This window comes from Cyprinus carpio, chromosome B23 (assembly GCF_018340385.1).
Source record: "Cyprinus carpio isolate SPL01 chromosome B23, ASM1834038v1, whole genome shotgun sequence".
NCBI classification, from domain to species: Eukaryota; Metazoa; Chordata; class Actinopteri; order Cypriniformes; family Cyprinidae; genus Cyprinus; species Cyprinus carpio.
This window is the reverse complement of record NC_056619.1, coordinates 3,171,647-3,191,654: the sequence shown is the minus strand read 5'-3', so window position 1 is coordinate 3,191,654 and position 20,008 is coordinate 3,171,647. Positions and strand designations below refer to the sequence as shown.

Genomic DNA, 20,008 nt, shown 5'->3' with positions numbered 1-20,008 from the left:
CAAGTGGATTTGTTTGCTTAGAGCATGCGCATTGACCCATTTGCTTCCAAACGATTATGTTCAGAGCAAGGTTGGTCAGAGTGAACATCTGTTGTTGGTGGTGCCGTTTTGGTCCACTAATACTTAGGAGGTTCCGATCTGCTGGCTCGGGGCATTATTTGGACATGCCCATCAGGATTTTTGGAACTCATGGGTTTGACCCCTGAGCGGAGTTGTAATGTGTTCCGGTCTCCTGGCAGAGATTATGGACACTATTCTTAATTCTGGGCTCCCGCCACAAGATGCTGTATGCCTTTTAGTGGACACAATCTGGACCCAGTCCATTACCCTGTAGGGATCTGCCACAGGTTCATGTGGATGCCATATCTGCTGAGCATTACCCATCAAAGTATTTCAGCGGGATGTCACCCTCTGGTTTCCCGTTTCATGCAGGGACAAGATGGCTTAGGCCTTTCCACGCAGCAGATTCCTTTTTGGGACTTATTTTTTGGTTGGAAGGCCTAGCAGGCCATCCATTTGAGCCATTTAGGTCTGTCAGATAACTTTGAAATCTTAAGCAGTTTTTTGGTAATCCTATCATCTATTAGAGGAATGAGGATCTGCAAGCTCTGTCAGCTCCTCTTGTATGGACTTTTCCCCAAAGTTGGTTAAGTCTTAAGGCTTACTAGGCTTAGTTACTCGCTTTCAGCAAGTGGTTGGAGGCATTTTCCCGTTATGCAGGGTCAGATAGTGACTATATCTTTAGCCTATGAGGCGCGTGGTGTGACTTCACCTCTAAAGGTGCGTGCTCATTCTACGAGAGCAATGTTTTCTTCTTAGGCTCTCTTTAAAGAGCCTTTGATGGGAGATGTCTGTGCTGTGGCAGGTTAGTCCTCTTCTAGCACTTTCATCAAGTTCTACTTGTCCGAATGTGAGAATGGCTCTTGGCTCCCAGGTCTCTTCCACTTGAGCAGACTCTTTCCTCTCTTCCAGCTATCTTAGGTATGTCAGGCATGATGGTATATCGTTCCCATAGCGATGACGTTATCACAGCATTGAATTGAACCTATGAAAGGGAACATCTCGGCTACGTATGTATCTTTGGTTCCCTGAATAGGGAACGAGATGCTGCGATGCTGGCCGTTCCGGACCTTCGATAGCGCTTCCTCTGTCATAGTGTAAAATCTGATGAAATAGCGTGCAGCACGCATATATGCACGGGGCGGTGCTAGGTGCTATTGGCCAATAAATTGGCGTGATGGTTTAAGGGCTTCAGACATTCGTCACACCGGAGGTGGTCCCATAATGATGATGTCATCGCACCATCTTGTTCCCTATTCAGGGAACCAAGGTTACATACCTAAGTGAGATGTTTCTATTTGTTTTTTTCAGCAGGGTATACCGGGTCATGGGTGTGCAGGCTGATTACTGGTGTACATTGGACTGACGTACATCAGGTGATCACATTGGAGCAAAGAGGTTAAGGAAATGTTATAATGTTATGGGAAAGTTAAATTACCATTTTAACATTTAAAATAACATTAAACAAACCAAAAACTAAAGTTTTACTTCCGTTAAGAAGACTTTCCTGGCCAACCAAACACAAACCATAAAAAAATAACATATGGGGAAACAGAAACTAATGCTCTGAGAACCAAAATTGTGATCTGGGAGTAGACTTAGATATTCATGAAATTATAATTACCTGGGGAAAAAACAACAACAAAACAGCTTAATTACAGTAATGCGAGAAGTTGTAATTGGTTACCTCCATCACTGTGGATATTCTAATAATAAACCACTTTTTAAAATTTATCATGTTACAGTGCTTGATGTAAACTTATAATATAGGATTACTATGGTCATGTGGACACACGCACGCAGTGGCCATTCTGAAGTCCTCAAGACCACAAGCGCACCTGAAGTGAGCCATTTGGGACAGGTCAGAATACACCTTTTGACTTTTCACTTCATATAACAAACCAACAAACATACAAAGCACACACAATCGCTCAGGTCTGAATAAATTCAACATATTTTCCTTATATGCTCGCTGCTGCACTAAATGTTTATTTTAGTAGGAAAACACCTGAAAATACGCACAAGTAGCACTGAACCCGATGAAAACAACACAAAAAAGAGCCTGTAAAATGCTACTTAAACTGTGTAAAGTTTGAGCATCAAGTTTGTTGCTTGTGTAAGTATGTGAAATACTGTGAACTGTTGACCTCACATCAGAAAACTCAACGCTGACTGAATGAATGCGTGCTAGTGATGGCATCATCAACAGCAGATCATCAAAATTTTCTATTTAAAATTACTCAATATCTATAAAACAACATCAAACCAAAATAAGGGTTATTAACAGACACACAGCCATCTCATTTCATCTCAGTAATGTGTGCAGTAAATATAGTTGATTAGGCAATTACAAGCTTTATTGAGAAATGTAAAACAGCATGTGCTCTCAGTAATGGGTAACTACACAAAAACAGTTGGTAAAAAGCTTCTACTTCCCTTCATGACAGAGTAAGCAAACTACAGGTGACACATATGCATTACAAGACAATTGAGCATAATATGAAACTCATAAAAAAGAACAATGATATCATTTATATCATGAAACAAACGGATACATTTTTTGACATTGTTCTTTGGGGAGGGACTTCATCTTTGAGTTGATCCGAATCTCACAGCTGAATCTGATGGTTTTGAAGATGACCTTTATTCATTGTGAAAACTTTGGATAATGCTTCTTTGTCATACAGCTTTTAATGTCCTGTTAGGACAGATTTATCCAGATGATATTTTAGTGCTTGATGCATTATTGTGTCACATTTGGTGAGGACGCAGCCTCACACCTGAAAGTGCTGGATCTGAAGATGATCTACTTACTGTGATTGTTTTTTGTATGTCTGTGTAGAGTAGAAGACTGGTAGAAACACTTCCCACATTCAGTGCAGTGATAAGGTTTTTCTTCATTGTGGATCCTCTTGTGTGTTTTCCGACTTGTTGAATCACTGAATCTGTTTGTCACAGTGTGAACACTTAAGGTTTTTCTCCAATGTGGATCCTCTCATGCAGTTGTAAACTGTTTGCTGAAGTAAAAGTCTTTTCACACTCAAAGCACATGTACTCTCTCACACCAGTATGTATTTTCTGATGCACTTTCAAATTTTTTAGACATGAAAATCTCTTTCCACAAGAATAACATGAATGTGGCTTCTCCTTTGTATGAACCTTCAGATGTTTCGTCAGGTCTGAAGCCCTCAAAAATGTTTTGCCACATTGATCACAACTTATCAGCTTCTCTCTAGTGTGGATGTTCATGTGTCGTTGAAGATGTCCTGATTGTGAAAAACTCCTTCCACATTGATCACAAGTGAATGGTTTCTCTCCAGTGTGAACTCTCATGTGTGCAGTGAGGATTCCTTTCAGTGCAAAACTCTTCCCACACTGATCACATTTGAATGGTTTCTGTTCAGTGTGGATCATTTCATGTCTTTTCAGGATTCCTGACTGACTGAATCTCTTGTCACAGTATGAACACTTGTAAGGTTTTTCTCCAGTGTGGATCCTCTGGTGCTGTTTCAAATGTTTAGCTGTAGTAAAAGTCTTTTCACACTCAAAGCACATGTACTCTCTCACACCAGTATGTATTTTCTGATGTTCTTTTAAACTTTGTAAACGTGAAAAACCATTTCCACACAAATAACATGAATGTGGCTTCTCCTTTGTATGAACTTTCAGGTGCTGCTTCAGGACTAAAGCCCACAAAAATGTTTTGTCACATTGATCACATGTGTATAGTTTCTCTCTGGTGTGGATGTTCATGTGTTCTTTGAGGTGTGCTAATTGTGCAAAACTCTTCCCACATTGAGCACAAGTGAACGGCTTCTCTCCAGTATGAACTCTCATGTGAACATCAAGCCTTGTTTTGCGTGTGAAACTCTTTCCACACTGAGTGCAGATAAATTATTTCTTGTTTCTTCTTTTCTTTAAATCTTTCTGTTTGCTTTGAGAGCAACTCCAAGGTTTCTCTCCAGTTTTAACATGATTTTTCTCCTTAACTTCACTCAGTTCTTCACTCTCCTTATTTTCTTCAATCAACTCTGAAATAAAAAATAAAAATGATTAATTTTCAGTAACTCGTAAAAAGCAGAGAAATGTGGATATAAACCTTAACCCTGATGTAACATTATAAAGTTTTGCCACCAACCTGTTTGTTCTTCAGTATCTTCGATTCTACAGGGTTCTGGATCTCTCATCTTCTCTCTGTCCTCTTTAATAAACTCAGTCTTTACAGATTTTAGCTCTTCCTAATGCTTTGATGGTCATCTTCACTTGTTAACTGATGAGAATGTACCAGCATTTAATGTTGAAATGTTGAAGGCGTGATTGTTGTGGGAGGTGCTTCACTGAACATTTCTGTGTGGAAGAAGCAGATTTGCTCAGTACTTAAAAAAAAAAAAAAAAAACGGTTTACAGATTTAAACATTTATGTACGTAAAGCAGATGTCCTCCAAGTTTTATACTTGAAGAGACCAGAGCCTTACAAATACAAAGTGTTGTCTCTCTGTAGATCATTATATTACTATATTAAAAGTAACAGCATCAACACAAAGAGCACATCAATTTAAAATGCTCATTCAGCAAAATGTGCTAATTCACACAATCTATGCATTTCTGTCTTTCTGTTAATAAAGGGGTCATATGATGTGATTTCCATTTTTCCTTTCACTCTGGAGTGTTACAAGCTCTTGGTGCATAAAGAAGATCTGTAAAGTTGCAAAGACTAAAGTCTCAAAAAGCCGAAAGTAGATGCATTTAGGAATCTTTAAGATTACTTACAACAGAACAACAACGCATTTTATGGACGGCCGTTTCATGAACCTAGTTTTGTTGTTATGTTTTGTTTTTAAAGTTTTTGCTATTGACTGTTCAAATGCGGAATTTTGCACGTCGTGTGTGTGCGCCCGCATGTGTGTGTGTGTGTGTGAGAGAGTGAGAGAGAGAGAGAGAGAGAGAGAGAGAGACACACAGTGGGGTCACACAGTGGAGTCAGCTGTCTTAACTGTCCGTGGCTTGTGTACTGCAGACACATAGGAGCTTCATCACTGTGTCTGTCACGTTACTCTGTTCCTCTTTCAGGCTTGAACTGATGGTAAAACTAAGGACATTATTAATGGTCTTTACATTTATTTTGAAAGATGTTGCTCGTGATTATGGAAAGGGCCGTTACATTTCCGACGAATGCTTGCGGTGTTCGGCCAATCACAATGCACTGGATCAGTTGACCAATCAGAGCAGACTGCGCTTGTCAGAAGGAGGGACTCTTTAGAAAACGACATGTTTGAGAGAGGCGGGGCATAGAGGACTGTTACATCTCCTGATGGCATAGAGGTATGAGGAAGACGTACATAATAAAATATAAACACAACCCTATAATTTTGTTTCACCAGATGAGGGTAATCATGATGGACACATTACCCGACCAATCACAGCACCTAAAAACAGAGAAACAGCGGAGAGCGGGAAAACAGGAAGAAACCAATAACAAGGGGAGAAATACAGCAACCCATAACAAAAGGGGAGGGAACAACCAGAGCATGTAACAAGGACCTACAATAATGTACAGTATTTGAAAAATAATGTGTTTTTTGAACATTAAAGCATGTCAACATATTCTGTTACTCCAAATACACAAAATAATGATCTTGAAAAAAGCATCATATGACCCCTTTAACATTTCTATCCATGTTTTATTTTTCATTCTGCCCCAGTATTAACATATAAGAAGATTTCTTTGTAGAAATATAGAATGACAGGGTTGCCAACTCTCACACATTTGGCGTGAGACACACGCTTCCAGGCTCTGTCTCACGCTCTCACTCTGCCAATGTAAATCACATGCCAAATTGGCAACCCTGTTTTGGCTCACTCAATGTGGCATAAATCGTAAAATTTAGCGGTTCAATTAAAGCCAGAGCCACTGAAAAACAGAATTGCGACAAGCTTTGATCTTGCCGGCGTCGCTGTGCGGTCACGTGGTTCACAGAGCTCTCCAAACAAACCAGCGCACAATACAGTTGAATGGGTTTAAGTAGGATAGACGGCAGCTTCATTATACAGGTATTTGCAGCAATTTTTTGGTAAACATTACAGAATATTATGCATTGATTATTACGTTGATAACATTTACAGTATCATCTTTATTCTGGTTTACTTAACCCTCAGGTAGGCCTATTGCTTACTTATAATATGACCGTACAGCTTAACTATTTTTCAGTTAAATTAGTGTTTTGTATAATATTTATTGTATTTATTGTATAATATTTATTTTGTATAATATTTATTTAATATTTTGAGGAGATCTTTTGGTACTAAATACTATTTGTGCAATAATTATGGTCCATTAATGACTTTTTAATTAAATATTTTTTTCCTAATATTTCTACTACTTATATTACAATTAGTGTAGTATTTAAGGTTAAAATAGAGAAAGAGGTTTTAAATTAAATTAATTAACATGTTTTAGTTTTATGTGCAGTAGCCTAATTGACAGTGATCGTAAAATCTTATTTAAATAGAAAGAGTACATCAAAGCAAAAAATTTATATATATATATATATGTTTCCAATGTATTCTCTTCAAATTCCTGTAGAGATTTAAAATGATCCACATTATACAGAATAATTATATGAAGTATTTAGCAGTATCTGTTCTTAATTTTAACCATGTAAAATAACTATAACAAATTTAATCTGCGAAAGATATATCTCAAAAGAGGATTAACGTTATAAAAAATAGCAGCAGCAAAAATTCATATTGGTTCGCATCCATTCCTTCACAGATCAGGAAACATTCAGCAAGAGCAACATTCTCACTCCAAACAACAAAACAATCATTCAGAAGAACATACAAACACACAAAATCCCTCAGGTGAGTTGGTTTCCTCACATGCTAAGTATTTATCCGGCAAACACACAAACAGTGCTGTACTCGATGATAATGAGGCAGAAATCCGAGATGCGCTCACCTCTCCTGAAGACTCGACGCTGAGTGAACGCGCGCTAGTGATGACGTCACCAACGGCAGCTCATCAAAAAAGCGCCGAATTATATTTTAAGCGTCTATAAAACAACACATTAAACAAAAACGAGGATTACTAACATGGATAAACATTTTAATTAATTTACATATAACACTATTTACTTAAAGTTGTTTTATTACGTTTGATGATAAATAAAACCAAAAGCTGAAGATGTTTTTCTGGTGTGGGCTATCCATCAGTGTTTTTGCAAATATACGTGATCACTATAAACTAAAAAAAGTGACAGGGAGTGATTAACCTCACTCTTTTGTCTCTATACAAAGAGACATTTGCATATTTGGGCAAACATAATCCCCTGATTTTGTAAATGCGGCCAATTACATTTGCATTAAGCTCCCAGTTTGCACTTGTCTATACTTTAAATTAATATCTTACATTTACAAAATGAGCATGCAATAGCAGAAATAAGCCTTTTTAATGAAAGTAAAGGTCCAAAATATTGTCAAAGAAATGAAAATGTTAAATGAAATTTTAAAAATGTTTAAGAGATTATTGTTCGATTTATATATTGTATACTAATGTCACAAATAATAATATCAAGGTTTACAGGTATTTTACATGATTCTTTTGTACTTCTCAAGGAAGAAAAGGGGCAGGTGTTTAAGCCCTCTTTGATGTCTATAGGCTTGTTCAACTTCATGCGGCTACTGCAAATATCAGCTGCCCCCTGACAAAAGCATGCATTCTGGTTAGAACATTTGTCCGACTTTGATTGGCGCTGCAGCCGCCCCAGCCGGCATTTCAACATTGATTCACCGGATTTCACCGTCGTACCTTTCAGCATGGGTGAATACACAACTGTACGTTCAATTAGAAACTAGTTTGCATTTAGATCAACACTGTACATTGTAAAGGTTAAAAATCAAATGACTGGCAGCAATGGCTTTACAATCAACTTCAATAAACTACCACATGCTCAGTTTTGAAAAACAACAGTTTTATTAACAGCCGTCTGTATAAAAAAGATTAAAATAATCCTAAACTTTAGCTTGTAGTGTGTGTGCATGGATGTATTGTTAAAAACCTGTAGAAGAACAATCCAAATGCAATACTATTTAAAGGTTTTTTGTAAAATAACATGCATAGTTTGCGCTGCACTTGCAAGCAGTACCGCCGCTCCCTACACACAGAGTACGCAGTTTGCGTAGGGAACCAACTCCCAAGGGGGCACCATCCCAGTTGCTCCAAAAAAAAAAAAAAAAAAAAAAAAAAAAAAAATGGGGAAAAAACGACGGCCATTGCCCCATCCTCGCGCACCTCATGTTTGCGGCTGAATGCAATTGATTGATGCTGGACATCTATGCCCGTGAAAAGACATCAGCAATCCGGCGCAGAGAAAAGAAAACGAAAGACGGTAAAAAAAGAAAAGAAAATAAAAAAAAAACTGGCATAAAGTTGGTTTTACGTTGGACGTACAATATTCACAATTTTAGGGACCGTCTCTAAAGTTTCATGCGATATTGGTATACACTTTTTTAACGTCAATAGCATTTGAGAATGACTTAACGGTCATAAAAAACTGTAAACTGTCCATCTAGGTTTCAACTATAATGCACACCTTTTACATTTTTTATATTTATTAAAATAAACTGTAAATCATATGTAAATTATGCTACTTTTTCACAACGAATGGGCTAAAATTAAAATTTAAAGCTCAATAGCATTTGAGGATAATGACTTACAGTCATAAAAACAACTGTAAAGTGTTCATTTAGGTGTCAACTACAATTGACACCTTTGTGAATTTACTATTAATTAAAATAAATTGTAAATCATTTGTTAAAGGTAAAAATGAAGCCCGTGTATCACTTTCAGGCACATTCATAATCCTGTGAAACTTTTTTGGCTGTTGATGTTAGTAACGTGTTTTAATGTCAGAAATAATTTCACCACCAGCAAACGCATCTAATATTCTCTCTGACTTTCCATGTTTTTCAAAAATTAGCCATGGTTTTAACAAGAATAATACCAAAAATCACGGTTCCATGATAACTACAAATTAACCATGGTTTTGTTTCTTCAATTAATAATTTACAAAAAATTAATAATTTTTATTTTATTTTTATTTATTTGGTTATAAAAACAGACCTAAGCCATCAGTAGCATTTAAAATGACTTAAAATGCATTATACAAAAAACAATGAGGAAATAATGATGGGTTAATAACACTGTTAAAATACATAATGTAGGCTAATACAAAATAAACAATTTATGTACATTACATGTTATTACAAATACCTGCAAAGGGAGCCAAATGCCATGTTATTGCTGCTGCTACATTTACAGGACGATCAAATCCTTGTTTAGGCTATTGGCTAAACATTTAATTCAAATATTCTTAATCTTTCATTTTTGGCCAGCTTTTTGCAGTAGATGACACAGCCTCTATAATTTCTTCAACAAAAAACATGTGGACATCACAACCCGTACAAAAATAAATCATGGTTTTATCATAGTAAAACTGCTTAATTTTCTTTGGCATGTGTCAGGATATAAACGAGAGGCAGAGGTAAGGGAATCCAATCACAGTATTTTATTTGTGCATCACAAATGCAAGATGAGTTCTTAGTGACTTCAGGTGCAGGTTCGGTGCAGATACTCCGTGCGGGGCTGAATGCAGGTGAGCACGTTTTCAATAGATGTCAATGCCAAGCCGTCACAGATGGTTAGCACTTGTCTCTCTTTCTTTCAGGTGCGGATGCAACCAAGCAAGCTCGGAGAAACACACTTGGAGTTCAGATGAACATCAGATCACAGGTAGCAGGGAATTATGCAGGAGTCCTGGAAGCAGAAGGACAATGACACAGAGGTTAGTACACGTTACGTCCGTGGTGACTCAACAGGTCAGGAGACAACAGCATATGGTATGTTCCTGTTGGAGGCTTGACATCGAACTGGGGCTGTGGTGAGTGCTTTATAGTGCTCTGTGATGAGGTTGTTAATAATGTGCAGGTGCAGGTGATTAATACTCAGGGGAGCGTGATCGCTGTGGGATGGATGGGACCGGGCTTGACTGGTCCCTGACAGCATGATTTTTGAATGCTTGAGACTATAAAATCAATTAGACAACTGTATTAATAAAGTCATATCCATAGGTAACTGTCGAGAGCTATAATTGTAATTATGTAAACAATATTTTTTTTAATATATTTATTTACTTTTTCTTTTTTAAATTAAAGTTCTGTTTTTACCCATATAGCAGTTTATTTTATTTTTTCTTGATATTTAAAGAAGGGGGACACAACAGTACAATCCTGCTTAGGGCACTCATTTGGCCAGCAGCGGCCCTGCTTGCAAGAGAAACCCTTGTATATTTTTATTACTGAAACCAGTTGATCTTTTATTTTGGTGGAAAACTACAGTTTCTGTGAAAACATGTTTTACTAATGTGTCTCATTTGTACATTTGTGCAGTGAAAGTGTGTTGAACAGTTTGGGAATGTAACCTGCAACCAGGGGCGCCTTAAGGGGGAGGTTAGGACAATTCCAAAGGCTCTGTATTAGAAGGGGAAAGCTCTAGGTCCTTTCTGATGCCATCCCCTCCACTCCGTCCCACTTGGGCGCTGTCTGACTCCTGTATATATAAAAACAAAAACACCAAAAATAAATCCTCATAAAAAATATATTTTGAAATATCTTTAACTCAAAACTGAATACAAAACAAATCACATTCAATATTTCCACTTTACAGTTCATTAACAGTGGGGTTGGAAACAAAGTGCTCAACACTATTCATTAAACACTTCTCTACCAGAAGTGACAGTGCAATGTAGTAGATGAACAATTCCTTACCAATTTGCCAATAATAAGCTGGATCCTTGATGATTCTACAAGAGGAAAGAAGAAATGGTTTACTGAAAAGTTCTTAAAAAGCAGGATTTAGTTTTATACCATTTCTTTAAACCAGTGGTTCTTACACTTTTTATACCAAATACCACTTCAGAAAATATTTGTCTCTCTAAGTACCACCATAATGACCAACATTAAATTTCAGCAGCGTAGTAGGCCTAACTATTCAGCTACAGCTCTGCACAGTTCAAAAGTTTTATTGCTAATAAGAATATTTATTGTTGTCAGCCACTTTAACACTGTAAATATACAGTTTGAAGATTAAGTGTAAGTAATTTTAATATCAATATCATTATTTGATTATTTAATATCAATAATCTCAAATATTCCGTTTATTACCAAAGCACTGGAGAAAACTTTGTTTATTCAGTTACAGTCTTTCCTTAGTGCAAATCATATTTTTGAAACTTTCCAGTCTGGTTTTAAGCCTCTGCATAGCACAGAGTCTGCTTTATTATGGGTCCTTAATAGCCGCATTTTGGTTTTAAAGGGCTTAAAACGGGCCGGGCGGGGCTAATAGCCTCGGGCCAGTAGCAAATAGCGCAGCGTTTCCACCGTCGGGCCTGAAGCTCCACTGCGTGTCACTAAAACCCGCCCTTTACACGCCTCTCAGGAACAACGTCATGCAATCCAATCATTTCACCAACAAAGAGAATTTATCAGAAAACTAAGAAATAAGTCACTGGAACTAGCGCAATCACAAAACGAACACGATAACAGCGGCTTTTTGTTTGCATGCTTTGTTAAATATTTAAATTCTAAAGCATCGATGTTTTACTACAAGTAATACATTGATCATAATGAATCAATTTATCAGGACTCAAAATTAATCACACAGAAATAAACGTATTTCCATTTTATTTATTTATTTCTAATGCTCATGAAAATAGCCTGCTTATTCAGTCGAGACTTTCTGTTTGTAGCCTATATACGTCACATTTAGAATGAATGATAATAACTCTATTTTTATAAAAGCTCCCGAACAAAAAACATTATTATACTTTGATGACATGCTACGCGGAGCTAAACTCTCGAGACGAGACTTATGACAGATAATATAAGTTACTAAATAAATACACAATTGTGATAGAGAATAAGAAGCTGACGTCTGATTTCTCCAAGTGGTTGCATTTACCATGTTTATTGTTTAGCGTGCATAGTCTTTTACATCGCTTATAAATATTTTTGCCTTTTATGATGATTATAATCCACATCGGATCGCGTTATTTCAAACACTCGCTGCTGACTGAAAGTGAGTTTTGAGCTCAGCTTATTTTTTAAAAGTTTTTAATGTTGATGTTATAGCTGTTATCTTCCTGAAATGAACGGCTCTGACGCGCTCCAGATGCGGAGAAACTCCTCTTTGTTCATAACCACTCCTCTAGCCCCAGCTGGCCCGCTTTGGCCCAAGGTTTTCGTCGGGCCAAAAAACCCTGGCCGTTGGCCCCAAGGAAGCCCCGACGAGGCACGATCAAGCCCCGGAAGTGACAGTGGAAACGCGACTGGCCCTGGCACGCACTAGCATGCCCGCTTTAAGCCCGACAGTGGAAACGCGGCTAATGATACTTTGTTGGCGACTGACTTTGGTGACTCTGTTATCCTAATTCTGTTAGACTTAACCTCGGCCTTTGATACAGTTGATCATAAAATTCTTTTATCTTGACTAGAATATTTTGTGGGCATCCAGGGAACTGTTCTTAGCTGGTTCAAATCATATTTAACAAATAGAAGTTTCTCTGTCAGATTAGGTAATTTTTCTTTGTTGGCTGCTAAACTTTCCTGTGGAGTGCCGCAGGGTTCTATTCTTGCACCCATTCTTTTTTCTTTGTATTTACAATTAATTTATCTACCTTTGAAACTAAATAAACATGCTACTCTAGAATCTCTTTTTGCATGCCTGGATGAAGTGAAAATGTGGTTCTCTCAATTTTTTTTTTTTTTCTGAATGAATCAAAAACCGAGGTTATAGACTTTGGCCCCAGTAAAAAAAATAGGGAGCAGAAGTATAGACCTGGACTACCTTGCTCTTTTTACTTCTTCCTGTATTAAGAACCTAGGTGTTTTCTGGGATCAGAGTCTCAAATATGATAAACAAATAAATGCAGTTATTAGTTCCTGTCTTTTTTCAACTACATCTTTTCTCCAAAATTAAATCTTTTCTCTCTGTGAAAACTTTAGAGATTGCTATCCATGTGCTCATTACATCTCCCTTGGACTACTGCAACTCTCTTTATCTTGGCATTTCTAAATCTTCCATCGCTCGTCTGCAATTAGTACAAAACGCCGCTGCTAAATTCCGTAAATTTGATCAGGTTACTCCAAATTTGAAATCGTTGCATTGGTTACTGTGCATCTTAGAATTGAGTTAGAAATTCTTCTCTATGTTTTTAAATCTATAAATAATCTGGCATCTGAGCTATCTATCTGATCAACTTTATCCATACAATCCTACATGAAATCTGAGGTCTGGTGATCAAAGACTTATCTCTGTCCCCAGATCATGGTTAATGCATAGAGGGGATAGAGCCCTAAGCTGTGGAACAGCCTTCCAGCCTATATCAGATCAGCACAGTCTTTAAATGTTATTAAAATCATCTCTTAAATCCTATTTCTTTTCTTTTTTGCTGGCTTTTAATGTATTGTGAGTTTATGGTATGAATCTGTGGGTTCTCATGTGTTCTTTGTCTTTGTTTGTTCAGCACTTAAATCAGCCATGCTTGTTGTTTTTTAAATGTGCTATATAAATAAAACAAACTTGAAACATATGTCTATATTATTCTGTGATATGTATCCAGACTTTCATCTTACCATCAATACAATCAGCTGTGTTATTAATTATTAAGTTTACCTGAACTTTTAATAATTACTTTAATACTTATATTTAATATCAGTTCACTAGCTAGGACCACGCCACAAACAAGCTATGAAACTGTTAGTTGAACAGAGAGTTGTGGGAGAGTAGAAAGAGGATGAAGGGGTCGAGGGAATAGGATGATGGTCAGGTTGATCAGGGCATCTAGAATTGATGGCTCAGAGAGACTCAGGGTGGGGGGTACCGTCTCTAGAATATATTTAGGCCGGACAATTAGGACCCCCAAAGATGGGAAGAGCTGATTTAAGCTTGAGCTTGGAATGGCATTCAATGGTTAACGCAGGTTCTTGTTTTCGTAAGCCTTTATTAGTACGAATGTGTGAGAATGAGAGAAAGCTGGGCAATCTTAGCCAGTGGTTATTCATAGGAGTGGTTGATCCCTGACAAGTAGGTTAAGAAACGCACATGTGGATCTTAGGAAGGAATGAGCGTAAGATATTAAGTTGTGAATGGACAGCGGGTCGGTTGATGGGAAAGGAAGCTTTGAGACAGTTCCAGCCGGAGAGGTATTCTGGAGATCATGCTTGGAGCAAGGCGATTAACAATGGCTTCTTGGTAAACATGTTTGGTGTCTGATCTGTGGTATGACCGGGGAGGGATGTGTGTTTATTCTGGAGCCAAGTCTAACTTTTGGAAATGGGAAATGAGATGAAGAGTCATTACGAGATTGAGGAGTCCTGGTATATGAGTTGCTCGGAGGAGGAATTGTTGTTGAGTAGAGATTAAGTGGGCCTATGCATGGATTGCATAACTACCAAACATAATCATCCCTTGTTTATAGTTTCGACTTCTGCTGCATAGTCTGAGTGGATGAGTAGATTCGGACCATTCAACCCCCAAAGTAAGGCTGTTATGACTCTGGGATATATTTCATAATGCTTTGGAGACTGCTCTTGACTGTGGATTGTGGGAACTGAATTCCGGAGGCTGTTCGGAATCAACCCAGCAGCCACCATATTAACTGCTGAAGTCTATTTAGGGTGTTGCATCAGTGTACAGTTGGATGCAGCCGGGATGAGAGATATAGATATTATGTATGAAATGTTGTTTCATGATGAGAGGTGTTGTTGCCGGAGGCACATTTCCATTGCGTGCTTATCTAATGTAACTCTGTCGTAGGGGAAGGGATGGTTGCTGCTTTTGACAGAATGTCTGACGCGAAGGATTTCCCTTGAGGTATTATCTGGATGGCATTGTTAAGGTGGCCTAGAAGTCCTGGTAGCTAACACTTAATACATCTGTCTAGCTCAGATGAAGTGTGAGGCTTTGAGGTTTCTACTCTGATAATGGAAGGCAGAGTTCAGTGAAAAAGTAGATTGGTGTGGATATCCTAATTATGGTGGTGCAGATGAAGGAGCAACGATTTGAAGTCTTCGAGGAGGTGAAGAACGTAAAGGAGTCTGTGGTTGTTAGTAAGAATCCATCGTAGCTTTGGAAAGAGAGTCTAACATCCTAGGGCTGCTTCTGCAATCGAATGTGGCTCACGGTGAAATAATGACACCTTCCCAGAAGCCTCACTGGATTCTTGATGGATAGGCAAGACTTGGCATTAGTGGTATCGGCTTTGGCAAGCCAAGCTCCATGGCTGCTAAGTGAATGAGTATTCTGGGGTTGTGATGATACGGTTAATGGTTGGAATGCGAGTGTTGTGGAGAGAAGATAAGTTGATTTAATTCAGCCTCTTCTGCTAGTGGCCAGTCAACTATATCAGGTTCTTGATAGGAGTGCGGAGGTGCTTGCAAGTCAGTCTGCTGGTGTCGTAGGGTTATGAGGGCAGGAGTTTCTCGCATGGGCTCTGTCACAGAATTTGCAGGTGTGTAGGAGTCTGCAGTTAGACGAGAGGCAGCCCCGAAAATGGCTGAAGGAAGGGTGGAAGAATGGAGGCTAGGATGAAAGGATGTAATGGCAGTGGGGGGGGGGGGTCGAGGATGAGAGGATATTGGTGGGGGAGAGATGGATAGACCATTTGGAATAGAATTGGAGGTTGAAGAAGTCCAGACTGCACCGCGTGAGGTAGTGGCGCTGAACGAGGCTTCTGGACTGTATATTTAGATAGTGGATTTATTATGCCCATCCCTAGTAGCTACTGAAATTATTAGGATGCGTGAGAGCCATATTGCTGATTAAGATGAAAAGATGTCTTTGAGGGGGGGGGGGGGTTGAGGATGCGTGATATTGGAGGGGGAGGAGGTAGAGGGAGGTAGAGATTGTGATTGGAAATAGAGAGGAAGAATAAGAAGCGTGAGTAATATATTTTAATTTAATGCAGATCCCCTTATTCTGCTATTGTCCATGGCAAACAATTAAAAATATAGTATCAAATAAAGAAAACCTCTAAAATTTTAAACTGTCTAAATAGCTGTTGAGAATTATTAGAGATGCGAGGGCCGATTGCTGTAAATGGCTGAAGGAAGGGTGGAAGAATTGTTGGGATGAAAGGATGTTTGTGAGTGGGGTGTGTTGCAAGATGCAGGGAGGGAGGGAGGGAAAGATGGATAGAAGTTTTGGAAATACAGTCGTGCCCAAAAATATTAGCCCCCTTGGTAAATATAATCAAAAAAGGCTGTGAAAATTCTTCTGCATTGTTAATCCTTTTAATTTTTTATTAAAAAAATTCACAAAAATGTATCCTTTCATTGGATGATAAGAATTTAAAATGGAGGGGAAATAAAATTATGAAACAAATGTTTTTCTCAAATAGTCGTTGGTCACAATTATTGGCACCCCTAGAAATTCTTATGAGTAAAATATCTCTGAAGTATATTCCCATTCATATTCACAATTTTGAGCATGATTATAAACAATCCAGCTCTGGCTTCCTGTGGCTTCCTGTGGCTTCCTGTTTCACAGAAATATAAAGAGGAGGAAAATAAAAGCCCAAATTCCCTTAATCATCCATCACAATGAGAAAAACCAGATAATTTATTTCTGATAAACAGCAAAAAGATAATTGAGCTTCACAAATTGGTGAAGTGGCTTTAAGAAAAGAGCTAGAGCAGGGAAAATTCCCATTTCCACCATCAGGGCAATAATTAAGAATTTCCAACCAACAGAAAATGTTACAAAACTGCCTGGAAGAGGACGTGTGTCTATATCATCTTAATGTGTGGTGAGAAGGAGAGTTTGAGTAGCTAAAGACTCTCCAAGGGTCACAGCTGGAGAATTGCAGAAAATAGTTGAGTCTCTGGTTCAGAAAACCTTTAAAAAAAATTGTCAAACATAACCTACATCAACATGTTGTTTGGGAGGGTTACAAGAAAAATTCTCCTAGCTCATTCAAAAACAAACTAAAGCATATTCAGTTATCAGCCATGACTGGAACTTTAAATGGGAATGGCTTCTATGATCAGATGAAACTAAAAAATGAGCATTTTAGCAGCACTCTCAAGATGGGTTTGGTGAACACAGAGAAAAAAAAGTACCCCATGTGTATAATGAAATATACTGCTGTTTTTTTTATGTTGTGGGCTCTGACTCTGTTAGAAATCTTATAATGGGCCATGTTTGGATCTTCCAACCTTACAATAACCTAAACCTCAAAAACAACACAGAAATGGGTCACTGAGCTCAAACCAAGCTTCTGCTATAGCCATTCCAGTCCTCTGACCTGAACACTACGGAAAATGAGAGGAGTGAACTGAAGAGGAGAAGCACCAACATGGAGCTGGGAATCTAAAGGGTCTGGAGTGATTCTGGATGAAGGAATGGTCTCTGATCTCTTGTCAGGTGTTCTCTAACCTCATCAGGCATTATAGGAGAAAATTTAGACCTGTTAATCTGGCAAATGGAGGTTTCAAAAAGTATTGAATAAAAGGGGGCCATTAAGTGTGGCCAATGTGTATTAGAGAAAAACATTTATTTCATAATATTTCCCCCCATTTTAAATATCTTATTATCCAATGAAAGGATACATTTTTAAATAAAAGACCAAAAGGATTAACAATGCAGATTAATTTTAACAGACTGAAGAACAGCTTCTATCTTCAAGCCATCAGACTGCTTAACAATCAGCTATCCTTCATCTAAAACTGGAATACATGATGCTCTTATGTTTACTTTTATTGTACTTGCACTGCCACTTTTTAATATTCCTTCATGTAGCTCTGTGACACTCTACAATGACATTTTGGACATTGCCCTACTCAGGAATACAATCGGAATGTGTGCTGCTCTTAGGATTATTTATTGCATCTGCATTGCCACTTTAATTTTCCTTCATGTAGCTCTGCATCACTCTACAATGACATTTTAGACACCGCTCTACCCAAATAATCATATTAGTACCTCAGGACTACTTATGAATACTTATAACTCTTAACGCTGTCTACCTTTATTGTATCTGTTACTGCCACTTATTTGTATCTAATGCTCTGTCCGTGTCTTTTCTGCCTATGGGCACTGAAGTCACTCAAAAATCTCAGTGCTCTACACGTACATCTATGTCTTTTATGTCTTGTTATTGTGACTGTATGTCTGAGCCTCGTCACAAGCATTTCAATGCCCAGTTTTCCCCAGTGTTAACTATGCAAATGATAAATAAATGCCTCATGACTCTTGACTCTTGACTCACCCTGAAGATGAAATACGTTCTCATCCACCCCTCATCCATTTTCATGCAATCAGATTGTCCATCTTCTATATCACTGCCGTGTGTGTGGGGCTGCCATGCCTGATTTGGGCTTTTTATTTTGCGCACCTTCAGAGAAAGACCAGAGGCCGGATCTTAGCCTTCATCCTCCTCCTCCTCCTCAGTGACCTTTTGCAGCTGCCCCAGTATCTATATATATTGTCAAAAAAAAATTCTTTTACTTTTCCCCCTGGCCTTGACATAGTCATTGTGGACGCTGGATATTTTTATCAGAAAATCTGTAGCCTTCACCTGCAACATCTGATGGTTCTGGAGAGGGTTCTGACACTGAAATACCCACAGATCTCTTCTCATATTTTCTCATCCCCGTTACATCATAATCTTACATCACAATGTGACTTTGCTGCAGCCTGGAACTGAACTGCTGGTTTCGTCTGGCCAGAGGAGAACTGGCCCCCCAACTGAGCCTGGTTTCTCCCAAGGTTTTTTCTCCATTCTCTCACTGATGGAGTTTTGGTTACTTGAAGCTGTTACCTCTGGTTTGTTTAGTCGGGGACACTTAATATCCAGCAATATCGTCGACTTGATTGCACAGACACTATTTAAACTGAACTGAGCTGGATGATGACATCACTGAATTCAATGATGAACTGCCTTTAACTGAAAAATTAGTGTTTACTATTGTCATTTTGCATTATTGTCACACTATTTTCCTATTTAATACTGTAATATTTAATATTTAGGGCTGTCAAATGATTAATCACGATTAATCACATCCAAAATAAAAGTTTTGTTTACATAATATATGTGTGTATACTGTGTATATTTATTATGTATATATAAATACACACACATGCATGTATATATTTAAGAAAATATGTTATGTTTATATATTAAATGTATTTATATATTATATTTAAATATAAGAATATAAATATATAAATGTATATACATGTAAATATTTTCTAAATATATAATTTATGTGTGTGTATTTATATATACATAATAAATATACCCTGTACACATACATATATTATGTAAACAAAACTTTTATTTTGGATGTGATTAATCGTGATTAATCATTTGACAGCCCTATTAATATTGCTTTGACACAATCTGTATTATTAAAAGCATTATATAAATAAAGGTTACTTGACTTGACTGTACTTCTTTTTCCTTTAATGTGTGCAATATTATTGCTTTTCAGTGGCCTTACTGGTGAATCTCTCGGCTTTGGCTCAGTTCTGGCTCCTGTGTGTTTATTGGTTGTCACAGACATAATCACCTACAAAGCTCCGTCCACTCCTGCAAGCACACCTGCCACTGACAACTGACCAGGTGCATTGTTGTTTCTTGTTACTATGGCTACCACGGTTGTGCTTTATTTACCATATAGAAGTTATGGCCTAGTGGTTAGAGAGCTTGACTCACATACAAAGACACACATACAATACTCTCATAATCAAACGTGTTTAAATGATCTATGAATAGACACTAAAAACATTGTACATTAATACCTGCTTATGGTCAGACATTATATTATCACTATTTAATATCTAGTTAATTATCAATGAACATAAAATGGTAGTTAAACAACCACACACAAG

General features: G+C 37.8%; 1 pseudogene; it reads right to left on the bottom strand.

Annotated features, from left to right (window-relative positions):
• Positions 1-1,235: 1,235 nt before the first annotated feature.
• LOC109088079 lies at positions 1,236-7,071 on the bottom strand (annotated as a pseudogene).
• Between the last annotated feature and the right edge of the window lie 12,937 nt (positions 7,072-20,008).